The 22862-nt window shown below is 35.3% G+C and overlaps 1 protein-coding gene and 1 long non-coding RNA gene across 21 annotated transcripts in view; one reads left to right on the top strand and one right to left on the bottom strand.

The window, feature by feature from the left end:
• Positions 1-22862, top strand: part of LOC107992684 (collagen alpha chain CG42342) — a 194021-nt gene that overhangs the window by 38599 nt on the left and 132560 nt on the right. The gene's annotated exons all lie outside the window — the stretch shown is intronic.
• Positions 14072-15806, bottom strand: LOC133667108 (uncharacterized). Its single transcript, XR_009832266.1, has 2 exons — positions 15396-15806; positions 14072-14472 (listed from the first exon to the last, which is right to left on the bottom strand). It is a non-coding gene; the product is annotated as an uncharacterized LOC133667108 (long non-coding RNA).

The following is a 22862-nucleotide window of genomic DNA, read 5'->3' as shown; positions in this document are numbered from 1 at the left end:
TCGGCCAAAAGGGAAAACGGCAGACTCGATACTTTGCACATCGAATCGACATTAAAACCATCGGTCTTATAAAAATATCCCATATCAGACAACATATCAGAACAACAAGGCTCAATTCCTCATAACTAAGCATTATTAGTTTCGATCTTTAGAATGAATTCTTCGAATCTGTCTCGCGAATATTAATAGACTGCAGAGAAGATTATAGGACGAAACGAGACAGAAATAAGAGTGACAATTATAGCGCGATAAAGACGAAGCAGTCTCAAGAGGAAAAGGAGTTATTTCGATCGAGTTACGATCGAAAAACCTTTCTCATAGCCTCTTAAAATCTAACCTAACTTAACTTAATCTAATTTCTAAAGTAATCTAATTTCACCTAACCTAACTTAACCTAACCCTGTTCAGTGGCACAAATGAGATTTAAAAAAATTGCATTAGACAAGTGGTCGAAAACAATAGGAGGAAAGCCAAGAGTATCATTCGACTCATAACCTAACCTAACCTAACCTAACCTAATCTCACCTAACTTCACCTAACTCTGTTCAGTGGTACAAATGAGATTAAAAAAAATTGCAGTCAAGTGGTCGAAAATAATACGAGAAAAGCCAGGAGTATCATTCATAACCCAACCCAACTCAACCCAACCTAACCTAAACTAACCTAACGTAATCTCACCTAATCTAAACTAATTTAATCTAACGTAACGTAATCTAACCTAAATTGCAAAAAATATTGCATTAGTCAAGTGGTCGAAAACAATACGAAGAGTAAGAAACCAGGAGTATCATTCGACTCATAACCTAACCTAATCTAATCAAACCTAATGTAATCTAATCTTACCTAATCTAAGCTAATCTAATCTAATTTAACGTAATCTAATCTCACCTGACTTAACCTAACTCTGTTCAGTGGTACAAATGAGATTAAAAAAAATTGCATTAGTCAAGTGGTCGAAAACAATACGAGAAAAGCCATCATTCGACTCATGACTTAAGCTAACCTAACCTAACCTAACCTAACGTAATCTAATCTCACCCAATCTAACGAAACCTAATGTAATCTAATCTTACCTAATCTAAGCTAATCTAATCTAACTTAACATAATTTAACCTAACCTGTTCAGTGGCACAAATGAGATTAAAAAAAATTGCATTAGTCAATTAGTCAAGTGGTCGAAAACAATACGAGGAAAGCCAAAAGTATCATTCGACTCATAACCGAACCTACCCTAATCTAACCTATCTAACCTAACGTAATCTAATCTAACTTTAACCTAACCCTGTTCAGTGACACAAATGAGATTAGGAATTAAAAAAAATTGTATTGATCAATCGAAAACAATAAGCCAACCTAACGTAATTTAATCTCACCTAACCTAACCTAACCTAACCTAACGTAATCAAATCTAACCTAACTTAACCTAACCCTGTCCAGTGGCACAAATGAGATTAAAAAAAATTGCATTAGTCTCAAGTGGTCGAAAGCAATGCGAGGAAAACCAGGAGTATCAGCGGCTTATTAATCCGCAACTTTCCCCAATCCATCCACGGTCATTCATTCCACACAGATCTCCCGTTCGTTAATCGGATCGAGCTACACGAACCATTACTTATCCACGTTCGTTTCATCAAACCTCGGTCGAGTTAGCATCGCCGTTGCATCGTCCATGGTCTCTTCGTGGTTGGCCGTGATCCTGCACTTTCTCTCTCTCTCTCTCTCTCTTTTCCACGTTCTCGTGTGCGTGTGCACGCGCATGAATTGCCGCGTGCATCGTTGCTTGTAAGATAACTGCTATCAGATCCTCTTGCACGTGCCGCCGGCATATCACGATCGAACGCGTTCGAAATCGAAACGAGAGAGGGAGAGAGAGGGGGAGGAAAAAAGAAAAGAAGGGTGGGCGAAAGTGAAACGTGGCGTGGCGTGGGTTGGGAGGGTTGTTGCGTGTCGCGTGATCGTGGCGTACGCGTCGAGCAGCCGATAATCTTTCGGTTCATTAGGTTTTTGGATCGGCGCCGCGTTGCGGAAGGTTGATCGTTGATGGTGTTGTTATGGAATTAGAATGGACGGGTTAAAGGGGAAGGGGATTGATTTCGTTGGTTTTTTTTGTTTTATTCAGGCGAATGAGGAGAGGAAATGTCGGAAATTGTTGTGGAAAATGGTAATCATTTTTGTAACGTTTTATTAATTATATGAATAAGTTTGAAATTTAGGAAATTTTATCGTGGAAGATGTTTTTAAATGATATAATTTTGAAATTTAGAAAATTTCGTCCTGAAAGATGATCATTTTTTGAAACGTTTGTCAAGAAATTTTGTTGTTTGAAAATGATAATTAATAAGTTTTGAAATGTTTTTTTAAATGTAAATGGGATAGGTTTGAAATTTAGGAAATTTTATCGTGGAAGATGTTTTTAAATGATATAATTTTGAAATTTAAAAAATTTCGTCCTGGAAGATGATAATTTTTTGAAATGTTTCTCAAGAAATGTGAATAGGGAAATTTTGTTGTTTGAAAATGATAATTAATAAGTTTTGAAATGTTTTTTTAAATATAAATAGGATAGGTTTGAAATTTTCATGGAAGATGTTTTTAAATAATATAATTTTGAAATTTAAAAAATTTCGTCCTGGAAGATGATAATTTTTTGAAATGTTTCTCAAGAAATGTGAATAGGGAAATTTTGTTGTTTGAAAATGATAATTAATAAGTTTTGAAATGTTTTTTTAAATATAAATAGGATAGGTTTGAAATTTTATCGTGGAAGATGTTTTTAAATGATATAATTTTGAAATTTAAAAAATTTCGTCCTGGAAGATGATAATTTTTTGAAATGTTTCTCAAGAAATGTGAATAGGGAAATTTTGTTGTTTGAAAATGATAATTAATAAGTTTTGAAATGTTTTTTAAATGTAAATGGGATAGGTTTGAAATTTAGGAAATTTGTTGGAAAACAATAACTTTTTGAAATGTTTTTTTAAATGTCGGATAGCTTTGAAATTTTGTGGAAAATGATAATTTTTTGAAACGTTTTTTAATGTATGAATGGGACAGTTTTGAAATTTAGAAAATTTAGAAATATTTTTAAATAAGGCAGTAGTTATAATCTATTATACAAATGTTTAATTATTTAAATATTTTACGTTTAAAATATTGGTCAAAAATAGATTTAATTAACAATATTTTCTTCCTCTTATAAACTTTATATCTCAAATGTTATGCATAATAATGAATAGTAAAATAATTATTTTCTAAATTGAATTGAATCGAATTACATCGAGCTCTTTGAAATCTTATCAGGAATCAAAGAATTTTTATATCAATTATTTACTTCGATAAATTATTGAATATATACCAATATATATATATATATATATATATACCAATTAGAATTTTAAAACTTCAGTTAAACGTTCAATAAAATTCATTAAAAATACTGTAATTTTTTAAACGGGAAGCAAGTAGAAAAAAAAATAATTTAATTTTTTTCATAGATATATCACGAAGAAAAACATAGCGATGAAACAAAATGAAAGAAGGTATTTGGCCAACAGAAAAAATATTCGTTATCGAATGAATTCACAAAGAAACAAACGTTATTTGTCAAAATACTTCCTATCTAATATTTTTTCACTTTTCCACTTCTAACTATTTTTATATGCGCTGAAATTCAAACTATTTTCCTTTCTCACTATTTTTCCCTTTTACTTAAAAATATTTTCATTTTTATTTTCTTATTCTTGCATTTGTTCCGCGAATATCCATAAACGCATTTTTACATTTATTCAAAAACTACTCGTTCGATAATTTTAATTTAAATAAATTTGACCAAAAACGTAATGGCGAAACATTGTATCTACATGTTCAACAAAAATACGAGAAAGAAAGACAATAATAATTTTTCTCATCAACGTTTGAAAGTGAATCTGAAACTATTGACATCGATCCACTTGTAGATACGAACTCTATTATTAAATTGACAAGCAGTCAACATGGAGTACGTACGATGTTTGTTGAAGTTGAAGTTTCGTGGTTGTCATCTTCTTTTCAACAACACGTGTGAAAAATATACGTGAAGGTACTCGAGGTTCAAAGTGCGATATAATTAAAGCGATATCTGATCGAGCGAGATGCTATCGATATTCGATGGGGAGCTTCTTCACAGAGGAGAGATTATTCAAAACGACGAGTGAAAACGTTGTCGAACGCGAGGATTAAATCGAGAAAATTTTTACACATCGAATCGGCGAAACATCGATCGAACTTTTTATTAAAATTGTAAGATATGACACGACAATATTGGAAGATATTGGACGTCAGATTAAGAAAGTTATATTCATAAAAAATTCAATTATTCGAATATATTTAAGTAATTAGAATAGAAGAACAAGTTTGTCCTCGAATAAATATGATTTCTTGTTAAATAATAATCACAAAGAATAATGTTTGAAATGATCAAAATTGTAAGATTTATTGATTTAAGGATATAAATTTGATCACAAAAAATTCGATTATTCGAATATTTAAGTAATTAGAATAAAAGAATAAGTTTGACGAATAAATAAATGATAAAAATTCTAAGATTTATTGATTTAAGGATATAAATTTGATCACAAAAAATTCGATTATTCGAATATTTAATTATAATTAGAATAAAGAACAAGTTTGTCCTCGAATAAATTCTTGTTAAATAATAATAAAAGAATAATGTTTGAAATGATCAAAATTGTAAGATTTATTGATTTAAGGATATAAATTTGATCACAAAAAATTCGATTATTCGAATATTTAAGTAATTAGAATAAAAGAATAAGTTTGACGAATAAATAAATGATAAAAATTCTAAGATTTATTGATTTAAGGATATAAATTTGATCACAAAAAATTCGATTATTCGAATATTTAATTATAATTAGAATAAAGAACAAGTTTGTCCTCGAATAAATTCTTGTTAAATAATAATAAAAGAATAATAATGATCAAAATTAAAATGATCAAAATTCTAAGATTTATTGATTCAAGGATATAAATTTGATCACAAAAAATTCTAATATTTATATAGATAAGAGTAGAATAAACGATAAACAAGTTTGTCGAATAAATTCTTGTCAAATAATAGTCACAAAGAATAATATTTAAAATGATCGATATAAATTTAAGCTCATGATTATTTCAGATCGATAAACTATTGTATTGTAAAAATATGAGATTTTAAATTTTTGGCTTTCTTAACAAAAAAATGCTGGTCCAATCACAAAGCAAACGTAATATAACGCAATATATATATATATAATGAAAATCTTATTATTAATGAATAAAATGAAAGAATAAAAATTTAATAAAATGTAATCAAACACGCGCAATCGATAACTCGATCAAAGACCAACTAAACCAGAGAGGAGAAAAAGAAAAATAGTGGAGGATTTTTGAAAAACGCGAATTTAAATATCGAACAGAAATTTGCATATATCGAATATGTATAAATTATGTCAAAAATCTTGTTGAATAACGTTATATTTTTTTTTTTATATCGTTGCGAGCCTTTTTAAATTTAATTGAATTAACGATTTACATTTAATTATTATATATAATTCCGTAGCAAATTGAATGAAAGTTAAATTAAATTATAAATTAATATAAAAATTATTTATCAATTTTAGGCGAAATTTTGAATAATTATTAACTGGTTTGATCAATTGATTGAAAGATTGAATAAAAAATTAGGGAAATTAGACAGCCTGTTATGGAAAATTAAAGGATTTATTAAATGTCGATTCATTAAAATTAAATAATACGAAGGCCACTTGCTCCAAGAGAAATTAATTTGATAATCCACGACAGAAGAAATATTTAAGTTATATTTACGTATTATCTCGTTTTTAATTAATTTTAATAGTTTAAACTTGATAATATTCAATTAAACGTAAATTCAAAATCAAAACGTAGTACGTTTAACGTTGAAATGCGTTGCTCTCTGTCCCAAACAACGTTATATTGTTTACTAAATTAATTAATTTCGCGTAATATAATTATAAACGAATTAATCATCGAATAAAATTAAAACAAAAATTATGAAAGAACAATTGGCAGTTTCGTTTAATTTATCGTGTACATTACTTTAATCAATTTCTAAATTTATATTCATAAAAATAATATCAATCGATATACAAAACCATTTCTCACTTATGAATCTCCAAATGTTCCAACACCTACTTCGCTTCCAGAGAAGTACACATCTATCTACAACCAACGACGAAAATAAAAGTTAAATAGGACGATGAATCGAGAAGTCGCTTTTTCTTTCGACCGTTTAACCCTTTCTCGAGGGTTAAACGAGGAGAGAAGGGAGGGAGGAGAAAAAAGGAGAAGAAGAAATTCATTAGGATTTACACCCCCGTGAATAACACGACGAGAGATTCCTCGAGAGAGAGAGGTTTGTGTTTCAGCTGCGACTGAATAACGAGTGTCGCAACTTGACTCCACCCCCGATTCACCCCTTCTGAGTCTCTCTCTCTCTCTCCCCTCCTGGCCGTGTAATGTATGGAACGTCAGGCCCACGTCGTTACGCCGCGAGAGGTCATTAGCGAAGTTGAGTGTGGAAAAGTTTTCGCGACGTCTTCGTGTGCACGTGACATCGTGGTTGCTATTCCACTCGTTCTACATCACTCGTTACAATAATCGATATTTACCGATATTAAAAATTATCGTATTTACCTTCGTGTAATTGTGATAGGATAATCGGAAAAAGATACTACTTTCTGTGAAATGAAAATGTACATAAGAAGAATTTTTCACTCCACGAGGCGGATACAATTAATTCCTTGTACTTTCGCAATTTTCCGTGATGAAAATATTCAAACTATATAAAAGTATGTAAAATTCTAAACACTCTGTCGAATTAAATCAAATTCGTCCTCACGAGGATATTTTCGTTGCGCGACCACGTGCCTTTTAATCTCCACGATCCGTGGACGGATTTAATTTAAGTTGAATTCCGTGGGAATCACGTGGACGTGCAACAACGTGCTATATTGCCATTCCTGGCCGTCGTGTCGCTAGTAGACAAACGCGAATATCCCTTCCTTCCTTCCTTCCTTCTTTCCTTGTCTTTTCATCTTTCTTCCTCCCCCCACGTTGCAGTAGTTTTACCAACAGCCATCCGTCCCGAGTGTCGTCCCGAGTGCAAATAAACGCGACGCGAGATAGGAGCAAAACAGGAAGGAAGGAAGGAAGGAAGGAAGGAAACGATGCCAATACTCATGTGCCACATTCTCACCGCCGCCCCTCTCGAGGACACCACGGGGCCATCGAGATTTCGCGTGGAAGGAAGGTGTGGTGTCGCTCGATCACCCCAGTTGCCGCCGCTCTTTCAGAAACTTTGGCTGGGTTACGTGGAATCGGAGAGAAATTTGGGGAAAGTTTTGCGAGTTGAAGGTTTGCAATGCAAGGGGAAGGAAGGATTTTGTAAAAAGGGATTTTTTTGAATTGTAATGAAGGGGAATTCGGATCTTGGGATTGGGATTTTAGCAAAGAGAAAGGTTAAGAGGTTAGGAGGCAAGTTTAAAATGTGTTCCTTTTTTTTTAGATAATTATAAGATTTGAGTATTTAGTAAAATTATCAATTGATGATAATAACGAAGTAATGATGAAACTTGAGTAATTATAATCGATTCAAAAGTTTATTACACTTTTTCTTCCACCATGTTTGATAGTCTCGTTACCCATTCTCACTCTCCTCCATTTTCTCTTGCGCGTAAATACAAGATTCTCGGAAACGGATTTGCAAGTCCAAACAAGATGCGCGGCAGAATTTCAATAATTTTTAATTATCGTTAAGAAAGAAGAAGAAAGACCCAAAATCGTCGTCGGAGGAAAAGGTTGCGACACGAACGAAAATTTTACAGAAAAGAAGATTTCCTTTTTCTCGTTAAATGAAAAGAATTCCTATTCAAACGAGAAGCTGATACCTCGACACATTGACCCCAATCCCGAGAGAGAAAGAAAGAAACCAATTCATAAAACTAATTTCCCTTCTTCTCTCTTCATCCTCGTCTTCTCGGTCGGTAATCAAGATTCCTCTCCCTCAATTAGAGCTCTCATCCCGTGGTCGAAGACTCGCCCATTCCCAAGATTGCTAATTTGTCGTTAAGTTTCGATGGAAAGCCAAACGGGTCGGCTGGATGAGAGAGTGGTGCGTGGGTGCTGCTCGTACATCGATGGCGGATAAGCTACGAAGATCGTTCGCGGGCTAAGCTCCCAGGCTTAAGCCCCCCTCCACGATGGGTTATATCGCCGACACTTTATTTCGGGACCGTCCTCCTCCACTCTATCAAGATCCAGCCCGACTATCGATCGTCCTTTAAGACTCTCCTTCCTGTTTTCTTCCGTCCCTCCGCTTCCTCTTGTCCCCGTATCTGGCCACGATACGCTCTTCTACGCGCCACGCGTGCGTAAGCACAGACGGAGAACCGAGTAAACGGATTAACCGTGGCAAGCGTTTTGGAAATTGAATTTAATATGGTGATTAAATTCGTCTGGGAGAGGGGAGAACGGGGATGTTGATTTATCTTGGCAGAGAGAGCGCACGGTTTGTCGTTAATGATGGGATCAAACGTGATCAAAGATTTGTAGGATTTGTAGGATTCGAGTGTTAATGGAAGATTTGATAAGAAAGTAAAATTTTCGTTTCAAGGAAAGGTGATGATTTTGGAAATTCGTTTGAGTCGTATATCAAAAGAGTCGGAATGTTGTGGATTAATATTTGAAAATTTGTTAATATTCTGATCGATATATGTGTATATCACGTGGAATGGTCACGTGGAATTGAAAAAAAGTTCAAGTTTGCGCTCGCGATGTACTCGTACCCATCGCTACTTGTCATATTTAATCAACGAGATGACGCTGTCCTTCGAGTTACGGCGCATCTGTCGCCAATAGAAGGATAATGGGGTCTAACGGAACCCTGGAGAGGATTGAGAAGCAGCTTAAGGGTAACTTAAGATCGCTTCTCGTCTATAGGTAAGATGAGAAAGTACACAACAATGATATGGTATTTCGTTAAAGGATCCTTCTCTTATTTTTATTCCTTATCGTCGCTTTAAAATCGTTATTTCAAAATTTCCAGGTCGTCCAATTTTTTCTTTTCGCACGTCTAAAAAATTGTCTTTCGAATCAACCAACGTTTCCTACTACAAATTTCTTCTTAATCTTAATCTCTATCAAGTTCGTTCAATCTCGAGCATGGAAAAAAGATCGATTCGGATTAAATACTTTCTCGCTTCGAACGTAGAAAAATACGTTTTCGAAATTTATAAAATATTCCGATCGTACCGTATGAAGTGGCGTTATGCACGAACGTTTTCATCCACAATTCATATATGTGTGTATATACGAATTGATACCCGTGAAAGAATTAATTGCATCGTGCTCCACCCGTTGGCGAGGTGTTAAAAAACGAGTTAACCGTTTCGTGTGCTATACATTTCGCGAAATTTAATAAAAAAATGCGAATACAACTCGAAAAGCTGGTATTGTCCGAGCTGGAAGCGATTTTCCGCCTCTGATAATTCGTTTCGAATATGGAAATCAATTTTCCTCTATGTAGTCTCTCCTTTCAAGGGGTTTGGGCAGTTGTTGCGCGTACAGTTTTGAGATAGTTCCGAGCTCTCGTCGGGGATATTGCGAGTAGGAGGACAAGGGTGGATGGATGGACGAATTGCACCCCTTTTAATCAGCGAACGAGTATTTTCTTGTAACTGTGCGAGTGGGGTCGAAATAAATTTTTCTTTTCTTATTCTTTTTACGGGCATTGACTTTCTTTAGAATGCAGTTTCTTGTAAATTTCTTTTTTTACGTGTAACCTGTGTCTTGGATGTACACATACTTGTTAGATCATAATGCAAATACAGTTTCTCTTTGTACATTTTATTTTGCAAAATTCTCTTTGTATGATAATTCTATGGCTTCCAACTTTAAAAACAAATATAAAAATGTGATCTTTTATTTGACTTTCGCGTAATCTTTTTCATTAATTCCATCTAAATAGGCAAAATACAAAAAAATCATATCACAATTGTAAACAACTTGCCAAACGATATTGCTTGACGTTGTTCTTTCTTATTCATTTTTACTTCATTTGTCAAATGTTCCAGAGAAAACGAATAGAAATATTTGCTGCATTGTATCGTTAAAAACTAATGTACAATGTTTGCACAAATATTTAGAATTTTTAATTCCCTTATCGTAATAATAAATTTTCACAAGATCGATTTTTGCGCAAGAGAGATACTCGTCGAGGAAAACACAAAAATGGAAAAATTCGTCCCCTCGATTAAACCCATGCCTCCACTTGCTTCCACTCATCGTCTTCGTTTAAGTAAATGTTCGCCAAGAAGCGTTGAAGCGTATCTCAAGGGCTGCTATTCACCCTGTTAAATCTTAATTTAAGTTATGTCGTTTCAAAGCTGCGGGGGGGAGGGGGCGGAAGATGTGGCGCAAGACTCGTCGCTTTCCAGAAATTCTACTTCCATTTCAAACGCGTACACACCTGTGCACACGCAGTATAGAGAGTACAGAGAACGCCGAGACAGTTGGGCTATATTTAGCGTGTCACTCAAGATGTCTGCCAGAACATTTTCAACGTTTTATTTATTTCGCAATGTGTATCTCCTTCCCCTCCTCTCCCCATTTATACTCATTCCAGTGTTTGGAAATTTCGATTTTAATCTGTTCAATTTTTGTTACATCTGTGATCGAACGATAAAAAATAAGGCGTGATTTTAACCTCTTCTGTTTCGAAAATTTTTGGAAGGAAAGTCCTTCTGACTTTCGTATAATCTAAAAAAAAAAAAAATTAAACGTCAAAGCTTGTGAAAATTTCAAATGGAAAGGGTAAAGAAATTTTAATCGCCGTATTCGAGAGCAAATAATGAGTCGTATAATTGAGATATGGCCGAATAAGAAATTCAATACGACGTTAATTTTGGCCGAATTCCCAGCCAGTCGGGAAGATATTCGAGCCCGTGATCGACGACTGTTGCAAACTGGACCTAGACAAGATTCGTACTCTTCGACTTGTAACCACCCACGCGACAGTGCAAAAGTCCTGAAGTTATCTACGTAACCAGCCTTGTAATGAGATGTAATGTGCCTTTATGAAATGTTTCTACATGCCATTATATGGAAATGAATATCTCGTATTTATCCGAGTCACAAATTTTTCTTTTAATAACAAATTTAATTCACGTAACGACAGAAGCAAGCGTGGAGTTGCGTGTAAATTGATATTTGGAAAATTTTAAGATAATGTCAAGCGTCTAAAATGACCGGTCTAAAACTTTTGCACGATACTGTACCCACAAGTAGGCGTATATCGTTTCATCCATAGAAATAATTATACTCGTAGAATTTATACTCGAACGCGATATTAGCGGCTAGTCTGTCGTCCTTGGGTCTATCGATCGAAACTGACATTTTCTTTGTGAAACGCATTCCGTTTCGTAATCACAATTTTATTATCAAGAGAAAACCGCTCGATCGAGACGAAAGATTGAAAATATTATTGCAGAAGAAGAAATTCTGTCGTTTAGAATTCTCTGATAATTGATCGCATCGTCAATTACACATAAGACACGAGAAACAAGTCGATCGATATTAACTGGAAGGTATAATTGATAAGAGACTTCCTGTCTAGACACGATTAACTTAATGACAAGATTATTGTCCAGTACAAGATAAATCTATATGGTAGAAAGTCGACGCGTAATTTCCAATACAATGAACGCTACTTTTGTCCCCTGTAATTAATCTGCAATTGTATCTTTGTGCGAGTGAGTTTATATTATTTTTTTAACACGTTCGTAATTATAATATATCCCATTTTCTTAGAAACGAAACGATCAGAAAATTTGATATTGGATAGAGAATAATGACGAAATCGATATTTTCCTTTCCAATTATTTCATTCGCAAATTTAAATAAAGGTAAAAATACATTATTCATATTGGTTATATACATTATTCATTTACCTTTTGACACTATTTTTCGTTTCAGCTATTAAACAGCATCAGCATGTACCTTCAATTTTCAATCAATTCTCCTCAATTAATTCCTCTTGTTGATCATCTCATTGCGTTCAGAAATATAACCTAAATCTAGTTGCTAGCGAAAAGGATGATCGATGCGTGGCGACATCTGGTTCCCTCTTGACGAATCATCTTATCTTATTCGTCGAACGAAACACGCTCAACGAAAAATTTCCACGAGACGAGTCAAAAAGCGCGTGTTCGAAACAGGTTTCAAATAATTACAGCGAACAACGGTAACGATCCAACGACCTGGAAATAGGAGATAGATGGAAAGGCATCCCCTTTTTATTCGTCGATCCAGAATTTGTCCAGTAGAAACGGCACATAGAGCCTTGAAAGGGACGCCGGTAGTAGTGGGACACACAAAGGATAAATTGACTTCGCATTCCGTGGAAACTTGGCTTCTATTCGGCCACCACCGCAGACCCGATATAGCATAGACCTTTGCGATCACGTTGATATACTGCATATTGTATCTCTCTTCCTCCCTCTCTACACATACGTATACACGTGTATGTATCCGGTATATAGAGTGAAAAGTGTATCGCCTTGTCTGGGAGCCAGGAAGAACTCCATTTCAACGTTAAACTTCACTAAATTTCACTTAGCTCGGGTCAAAGATGTTCAAAGCGTCGATTTTCGGCTATTACGACGTTGCCTAGACGAGGCCCGGTCGAAAAGTTAGGAACCTTTTATCGCGCGTATTTACAAGATTTCCATTTACGAGTCGCCGAATATCCGTTAATTTTAGCATCGGAATCACTGACCTGGTTAAATCGAACGGTTTTTCGGTTTCTCGTCGAAATGTGTCGACGCTTTCGCCAAGGCTAGTACAGCTTGATCAGGAATATAATTGCGCGAGTGTAGCATCGTATTTTCATTTGAAGCGTAATAACATCATATATATATCTCTATTAACGATTTCGTGGCGAAAGGGTGGTTCAACTTGGTCCAAATTCGGCCGAAGTCGTCTGGCACGAAAAGGCCGCGTTTTAAAAGACGGGGCCGGCGTCCATCCGGTCAGCCCCGGTTGTGAATTGGAGTTCAATTGGGGATTGACCCCTCCGGCGCAAGACTTCTATAATTACATTTCGCATTCCTCGACGTTACGAGGAGCAACTCGACGCGAGAGAGGAGCAAACGAGCGCGACACCGGCTCGGAGGGGGGGGGACCGGTTCTTTTGCCCACTCTCTCGCCTCCCCCCACTCCTTTCTCCCGGCTTCCCGTCGTTGAGTGGACCCAAGTGATGGAAGAGACGAAAAACTCGCCGCACGAATCTCCTAGACCGAGGGAAAATACCGGTGGGACGGCTTATGCCCGGCTTACGCGCGCGCCACAGCTTTTACCTTACCGGCGGCGGCCCCATTCGGGTCGCCTCGTTCACGGTTGTTGAGTCCGGTCTACCACCTCTACGATCTCGATTTTAATCTCTCGTGTCTTGTGGTATTCTTTTTTTTTTTTTTTTGGTTTTCTTTTGTTCTTTCATTTGAATGAGACGAGTATAAGAAATTATATCGGTTTGAGGTTTTTATGCGGGATGGAATGCTGGTATTGGTTTTTTTTCTTTTGTTAGAGATGAAGTACGATGTACAATTTTAAAATTTTTTTTTTAGGATTATTTATTATTATTCGTCTTGATGTACGGCTTTTTTTTTAAATTGTTGGATCAAGCAATTACAGTAAAGTGTGATCGGAAAAAGATATTTGAAATTTCTATCGATCTCTTCTCGCACGAGGTCGATAATTCAATGACCAGTGTGTAGGCGTGTTGAACTTTCTCTCACGATTGGGCGCGGTTTCCTTTGAAGGACTTTTAACGATTCTAATGATAAAAATTCTTGCAATGAAATCGAAACGAGCACCTATGTCAAATCAGTTTTAAATTGTGCCAATTCTTATTATATTATCCGTCATTTTGAAAGAATATTTTGCAATGGATGAAATTTAAAATAGGATGCTTCTGTTATTTGCATCGAATCGAAAATTCTCAAATGAAATAAATGTTTTAATGAAAGAAAACCACATTGTACATCGTTTTAAATAAATATTTAATTATTCTCGACAAATTCATATTTCTAAGTTGATAATCAAGAAGAGAATAATTCTTCCCCTTTTATAATTTTTACATTCTCCCGTTTTATAAGTTACAATTAACGCGTTAAAGTAATTTATAACGTAACTCGAAGTAAAAGTTAAATTATTGCACAGCTTCATTTTTCTATCCTCTTTTCGAGCTTCTTCTCCGCGTGTAAAAATCCGCATTCTAATTATCACCCTTAACCATCATTTATTCTCTCCAGTATTCATTTTTGCCTTCATCTATTCACCCGTGTCCAACGACTTTATATTCATGAGGAGGTTCATAAACGTTGAAGTCGAATCATCCTTTAAAAAAAAAAAAAAAAAAGAATATATATATATATAATAAGCTCGAAAGACTGTGGAAGGAAATTTATATCAACGTTAAACATTAATTCTTTACGCGTGCAATATCGTATATTTCTAACCCCTCTCCCCCCAATGGCCCCTGTTTTACATTTTAAACGCGTATTTAACCGTTTCACCCGGTGCAATACGAAAGGGAAACGGCGCTGTTAAGCCGAACGTGTGGCACCGTAAATCCCACATACGTTAAATCTCATTTATATATATATATGTATATAACGTAATTATTAAAATTTATATCACGTGGATGGATGAAATCTTTCCGCTTGTGCCGTTGATACGAAAGCTTTGGAAAGTATTGATGTTTTACAGAGTTACTGATACCTTTCTCCCGCTACTTTATCGGAAAATTCGCGAAACGTTTTTCGGTATTAAAAATGGTAATCGACGACACGCCCCCTCTTTTTTCCACGAAATTATTAAATATATCATATATGATAAATTATTAAATAAGAGGAAGAGAGAGAATAGAATAACAAAGGCGACGATGATTTCTCTATTGATCGTATTCGGAAATTAATTCGATTAAAATCAACTGATTTTGGGGCGAAATATTCGAAATAAGAGCGAACGATTCGAAAATTTCCGATCCAATTGAAAATTAATTTAAACTTGAGCAATCAGCGCTAGAAGCTACCCCGGCCTGGCTCTATTGTTTTCCAATCCGATAATATTAGTAATTAACTCTGCGCCGCAAAATAGTTTCAAACCTATTCATTTAACCGCAATAAATTTCTAAATACGATTCCTGCCTCTTGTGCCACGCTAAATTTAACGATCACAATTTTCCACGGGATTCTAAATATTTCATCCGAAAGGATATAGTTTTTAATTAGATAGATAGAAAGAAGATCTAAACTCACGAGTTACAGCTCTCAAGCTATTTCAACGATGCGTCACCGAATTATACAAACATTTCCTTTCGAAAATAGCTCGCCCCGTTCATTGCGTACATACACTGTGTTTCCGCGACACGAAGAAGGCGTGCGTCCGACGTTGGCGCCTAATTTCGAGGGCTTGGCTCCTCGGCCACCGGGGCCCCACCCGTGGCGTTGTCATCGTCGTTGAAACGCGGGTCCTCCTCCCCGCCTAACGAGCCGAGATGGCGCCACCTCCGCCCGAAAGAAAGGCGAGAGGAGACGCGTCTGACGCGTGAGAAATTTTAATCGTGGCCGAGATATTATGGCGGTTTTTAAAAGGGGAATCTTAATGAAACTAGGGATAGTATCCAAGTCTCTTTTTGTAAATAAAGTTACGAAGACTCACTTTGTGAATAATAATAGTTCGGAGTGTAATTTATTAGTTGATTAGTAGATTGATTTATATATATATATGGTATAGTAACACGTATTCGTTTTGAAACTGTGGAGAAGAAAATTTTAATAAGGAGGGAGGTATGATTATACGTATATTTCGAATAGATTTATTCGTCTCGCTCCTTATCTCGACCCGGCAAATAAAAGAACGTGTGACATCCGCACTGGTCATAAATTATAGCCGGCGAAAAAGTCAAGGAAGAATGAAAGGAGGGATAGGATATCTCGCGTGCATTGTTATACGACTTTTGACACTTTTGCTTAATCAAAATGATGTTCGATGGATATCATCTTTTTTTGCAGGCTAAATTTGCCCTCGAACGAGTTGTTGAGAAATTTTTATGATATTTTTGATATCACGCGTTGCACCAAATCGAGGGCAGAGAAAATTTTATTGTCGAGTGAAAAAAAAATCTTATTTATTTATATATTTCTATTCGTTTTCTCTGGAACGTTTATATTTTATTATTTCTGTTGTGTTTTATCTATTTTTACGAAACTCCGTCGATTTGGCGGATTAATTTATTAACGAAAATGAAGTAACAGTGAATAAGAAAAAACAATATCGAGCAAATGACGACTGTTTACAATTGTGACATGATAAATAATTAAATAATCCCCTCAACCAGGTGAATTTTGCAGAGAAAAGAAGTGATTTTTGAAGTAATTATTTCTGTCTTATTGTTCCATAAAACATTTCTTTATATTTTGCCTATTTAGCTAAGGACAAGTTTTCAAAAGATATGGAATCGGTAAAAAATATAAATAAAAGATGCTGATGACGAATACCGTGAAAGCAGGATCCCATAGATCACATTTTTAAAATTGTTTTTAGAATCGGAGCTTGGATTATTATACAAAGAGAATTTTGCAAAATAAAATGTACAAAGATAAACTGTATTTGCATTAAATCTAACATCTATGTACACATCCAAAACAGTCAAAAAGATAGATTTCAGTTCCAAAAAATCCGTGAATCTTCTCTCATTTCCATGCTATAAATATAATAAACACGAGGCGAATAAAATCAAACGATATTTCTCTCCCTCTTATATTTTTCTTGTGGATCCAAAGTTTCTTCCTCCTCCTCCTCCTCTTCTTCTCGCGGTGTTGCACGTTTAAGGACACCACCTAATACCTCCACGTTGCTTTTATTACGAAAACCCGGTTCTAAACCCGCATACACAACACATCCACCTTAAACGCGTCTCACTTTTTTAAACGTAATCTTCCCGTATGCAAAGTTCCACGCTTGCGAAGGAATTTCGAACGATTTTTCCAGCGAGGGAAAACGGTGGAAAACACGCTCGTGAAAAATGACGAAGCAATTGGGGAGGTGAACGTGCTCCCCTTCGTTCGAAAACAAAATGGAGGCAAGAGATTGTAATTTAACGTAATCGTCGTCATATATATATATATACACGTAACAACGGCAACAATGTACAGATGCTTGCACGCTCGCGAGTGGTTAAACAGGGTTCGTTACCTATCTCTGTTGTTTAGATCTCTGGGTTTTATTTACTCGTGTAGTGGATAGTTTAACATTAATTAAGAGAAGGGTCTCGAGGAAGATGGAATCGAAACGGAGGAAATGGAAAAATTCGACGAAATGCCTGAGACACGCTTCGGATCGAAGATTGAGATTCGTATGAAATATGAAACGAGGAAAATAATTTATATATAACTCGAACGATTAAAATCGAAGGGGGAAAAGTTGGGGTCCCGAAAGGGGGAAAAATTCAAATTCAAAGGCCCCTCCTTTCCCTGCCTGCTGCAATCGAGGGAAGTTAGGTCGAAATTCCACGAATGTTTCCCATAGACGAGCCGATTCAACCACGATTCCCGAGAAGTAGGAAGCTTGGGGCGGCATTTTATCGGTGGCTTCGATAAGGGTTTCCCTTCTTCCCACCCTCCCCACCCAGGAAGGAAGGCATCGTGGCCTTCTTTCCACGCCACGGTTCCGCTGGAAATCGGATTCTTATCGTTTCGGAAGAGAGGCGAATCCGTGCCAGGCCGGGGGAGGGGAGGGGGTCGAAACGACAGCCGTCCCCCTCCTCCCTCTCGTCTCATCGAACGGAGTGGCGAGGCCGAGATAAGATCCGAGGCTAAGTGATTTTTCGCCTCGGCGAGGCTAGCATCCAGCCGTGCGATGCCGCGGAAGGAATTCATTTCGATCGGCACAGATATATCTCGCCTCGAACCACGGACAACGTGTTCCGCGCCGCGTCCAATCGATTCGATCGTCGTGCAGCCTCTCTCGCGGCTACAGGGTGGCTCGGTGTGGAACGAGTCGAGAAGTAACGGAGAAATTTGACGAGTTTAATATTTTTGAGGTTTGAACGCAGCGCGGTTTATCAGAGAGGGAAGGAGTGGGATATTTTTCATTTGAGATTTTAACGAGTTTAACGAGAGTTTGGCGTGTAGTGTGGCTCGAAAGGGGTGAGGGGAGTAAGAGTGAAATATTTTTGGTTTGAGATTTTAAGGAAATTGAATTCGAAGATTAATGGATAAGAATAAATTAGGAATAAAAATTTTTTTTGAAATTATAAGTTGATTTTGAGTTTAATCAGGTTTATTGTAGTATGATTACAGAGAGTGAAGAAAGTAAGAATGACATATTTTTGATTGGAGATTTCAAAGAAATAGAGCTCGAAGATTAATAGTGACTCAGAATGGATAAGAATGAGTCGAAAAGTAAGAATGAAATTTTTTTTTCTTTGAGATTTTAACGAGTTTAATGAGGTTTGGTGTAGTATGGCTCAAAAGAAATGATGAAAGTAAGAGTGAAATATTTTTCTTTTAAGATTTTAATGAGGTATATCGTAGTATGGCTCAAAAGAAATGAGGAAAATAAGAGTGAAATATTTTTGCTTTGAGATTTCAAAGAAATTCGAAGATTAACAAAGAATGAAGAAAGTAAGAATGATATATTTTTGATTTGAGATTTTAAGAAAATTGAATTCGAAGATTAATGGATAAGAATAAGTCAAAAATTAGGAATAAAATTTTTTTTTGAAATTATAAGTTGATTTTGAGTTTAATCAGGTTTATTGTAGTATGATTTACAAAGAGTGAAGAAAGTAAGAATGAAATATTTTTGATTTGAGATTTCGAGGAAATTGTATTCGAAGATTAATAGTGGCTCAAAATGGATAAGAATAAGTCTAAAAATGGAAGTGAAATTTTTTTCTTTGAGATTTTGACGAGTTTGGTTTAAGGAATGAGATTTAATATAACTAACAAAGAATGAAAGTAAGAATGAAATATTTTTGAAATATTTTTCTTTTGAGATTTCAAAGAAATAGAGCTCGAAGATTAATAGTGACTCAGAATGGATAAGAATGAGTCGAAAAGTAAGAGTGAAATATTTTTCTTTTGAGATTTTAACGAGTTTAATGAAGTTTAGTGTAGTATGGCTCAAAAGAAATGAGGAAAGTAAGACTGAAATATTTTTTTTGAGATTTTAACAAGTTTAATGAAGTTTAGTGTAGTATGGCTCAAAAGAAATGAGGAAAGTAAGAGTGAAATATTTTTCTTTTGAGATTTTAACGAGTTTAATGAAGTTTAGTGTAGTATAACTCAAAAGAAATGAGGAAAATAAGAGTGAAATATTTTTCTTTTGAGATTTTAACGAGATTTAACGTAGTATGGCTCAGAAGAGACGAGAAAATTAAATTCGTTTAATACAATATAACTCGGAACGGGTAAAAATGAGTGGCGAGAGCGAGATTTTTGAGATTTTTGTAGAAATTGTTATTCAGAATGGATCGCGAATGATTGAATTGATAATTTTGCTCGTTGACACGATTCTTTTGTAAAAAAAAGAATTGGACGCAAACTAATCAAGAACAAGGACAATCTCTCTCTCTTAAATCGAATCTCCAACCCCCTCCCCCCCCTCTACCCCATCTCGATCCCTGTTGACCGAGATATCTCCCCCTTTTTTTTAAATTCTTCTTCCGCCTCTTCTGCTTTTTCTCCTTTTTTTTTTTCACGTTGCTTCCACATTCCAATTTATGCCAACAATAAGGACTCATTAGAGAACATTAATTTACCTCTACACTCGTTAAAGGCTTGAAACTTGAAACGGTCGCCAATTATCTCGGGCGCAATCTCTTATTCCACCGCCTCTGAATGTTAATGCATCCCTTTGATGATTCCACGCTTCTTGACCCAGTAATTTGTAACAGCTTTTAGAAACAGTTCTTCCTCGAATAATTCTCTCCTCGCCCACACCTCGACGATAATCTCTCTATCTCGTAAGGCTTGAAAAATCTCAGGTATATGCGACAGGTATATAATTCTGGACGCCTATTAACCCTTGGACGCGATTAAGGGCGAGGTAACGACACACCTCGATGAAGTCGCCACGAAGAGCATTCCTTCTGGACAGTGGATTAGAAGAAACACGATACGAACGATCAATTTTCCTATTTTTTTTTTTTTTATTTTTGATTGGTTGGTTGTTATGAGAAATCGAAATTTCGAATCTGGAATTTCGAAAGTTGGAGATGGAATGGAGGAAATTTGATGCCCGGTGTAAAATATTCTAGGGTTTCTTTGTTTCGATGCGTGGATGGAGGCGTGTTTCTGATAGTGAAAGTAATTTGATACATTTTGCCAGGAACGAATTTTTGTAGTATATTCTTCTTTCGAGAAACGGTTATTATTTTATTATTGATTTTTAGTTTAATTAGGATCAAATTAAACTTTTGCCTCGCGACGAAGGAAATGGTTGGTTATGGGAATGTTTAAAATAAAATTTAGAGAATCATTTAGAATTTTTCAAATTGAATCACTTGAACGATATTACAATAATTAAAATTAAATTCGCGGTAAGTAAGAGTTGCCTTAAGATGCATAAATTTTTCGACTCGTCAAACTTTTTGAATTCGAATTATATAAAATAAGGTTCCTAAATACACAATGAAAGTTATTTCAATTTACAAAAGCCTGGACAGCAAGACGAAAAAGAAGAAACAAAAATTATAATTTTCGAATTTCTGCAATTCACAGAGACTTTCCTCTTCAACCTTTGACCAGAAGAGAGACAGCATCGAAAAAAAAAAGAAGAAGACGCGAACGTGGAAGATGTAGGCGTGCACGCTTAAATAATAAGATGGTGGGTGAAGGTGACTGGTAAGCGGTATCGAGCGATAAATAAACGGCGATAAACGTCGTGTTGGGGAATGTTCTTCAAGTATCATCTTCCTGATGCGTGGAGAAGCGTAGGTGTCGTTAAATATTCCCCAGGAACAATGTATTTATTTCTTCCTGAAACTCGCCAGGGTTCACAGTTTCGAATATATTTAGATTAAACGCAGGCCCCCACAACTCATTTACATATTTTCGTAACGTACAATCGTGCGAAGTTTGTACGCAAATGTTTCAAAAGGTTTAATAAAGTAATATATCGCAACGTACGATTCATATTGTAAATTTTATATAGTGAAGTAATGATTTCGTAGCTAGTGACATCTAGTGATTATGTTATTACGTATATATATTCTATCGTTGAGTCGAAAATATATTTTCACGCGAGTATCTCGATGCCAAAAGTTAGGATAAAATTGGTTTACGGTATAATTATAACGTATTATAATTTTATACAGAGAAGTAATGATTTTTCATTCATAGTGATATCTAGTGACCACGTGCATCATGGATATGTTCTATTATTTGGTTGGTCTAATATATGCTTTTCCACGATGCAAACACTTCTTTTCGTGGTAAAATGGTGATTTCTCGTTTACACCTAGTGACATCTAGTGATTATACGTATAATGAATCTATTAGATTGGAATGCTTTTCGTGTAAAATATTTCGAATTTTGCTAGGTGAAAATTATCGAAGCTCGAATGATGGTTAATATCTTGGGTACTAACACATTTGACGTAATTGTTACCGACTTATATCTATCTGAAAATCAGGGGTTTATTACAAAAAATTATCGAAATCGAAACTTGATTGACGACAAAAATCTTGGCCACCGATGCATTTGGAATAACCGTTACTGATTTACACTTCAACATTATGATTTTACTACGAGAAAGTTATTAAAGTCGAAACTTGATCGACCACAAAAATCATGGGTGCTGACATATTTGGCATAATTGTCGTTGATTTACATTCCAAGATTAGAATTTTTCCACGAGGAAGTTATCGAAACTTGAATTACGACAAAAATCTTCACTCCTGTCGTATTTGATGTAAAATCGTTTAACTTTTACTACGAGAAAATCGCATCAAAATCAAAATTTCTATGATATATTTGACGTAATTATTTACTTATATATTTCACGATCGAGAAAATTCATTACTACCGTCGAAATCAAAATTTCGCAACAACGACGAAAATTTCGATATACTCGTTATCGATTTACATTCGAGAATGAAAATTTTACTAGGAGAAAATTACCAAAATTTGGAACGTCGTCACAAAGTGTTAATTCCAATTCGCGCCGCTAGTCGCGACGATAATCCTCGCGATAATTGTTACGTATCGCCTCTCGACACGTTCTACCCCTGATTTCGAATTTCCGAAACGAATTTGAAATTGGTAACACGTGCGCGCGATTATGTTGCGTTTCGACCGATGAACACAAGATCGATGTAATACAGTGTTTCGCAACCTTTTTTGCTCCGTCGGATCAAAATTTTTATTTACAACGCTTGTGAAAGATATTTCTTTATTCCATCAACATCTTACTTAGCTTTTATTTTTTCGTGATTCAAGATGTGTTGACTTTACTATTTTCTTTATTTATATTTTTGTATCTTTTTATTTGTTTTATTTTGGCTCATATAAGCTTAATCTTGAAATAAAATTAGAAATCTTTGATATCCTTTGAAGAAATCTGAAATCTTTGTAGATTAAATAATTTAGAAAAAATTAGATTGACAACATAACCTCAACTATTTTTACATACACGTTCAAAATATTCAAATTATATTTTAACAAACTTTTTAAATTTCCTAGATTCATTCCCAAGATATTCAGATTATTTTTCTTAT

Source organism: Apis cerana, linkage group LG12, assembly GCF_029169275.1.
Source record: "Apis cerana isolate GH-2021 linkage group LG12, AcerK_1.0, whole genome shotgun sequence".
Lineage (NCBI taxonomy): Eukaryota > Metazoa > Arthropoda > Insecta > Hymenoptera > Apidae > Apis > Apis cerana.
This window is presented reverse-complemented; position numbering and strand designations above follow the sequence as displayed.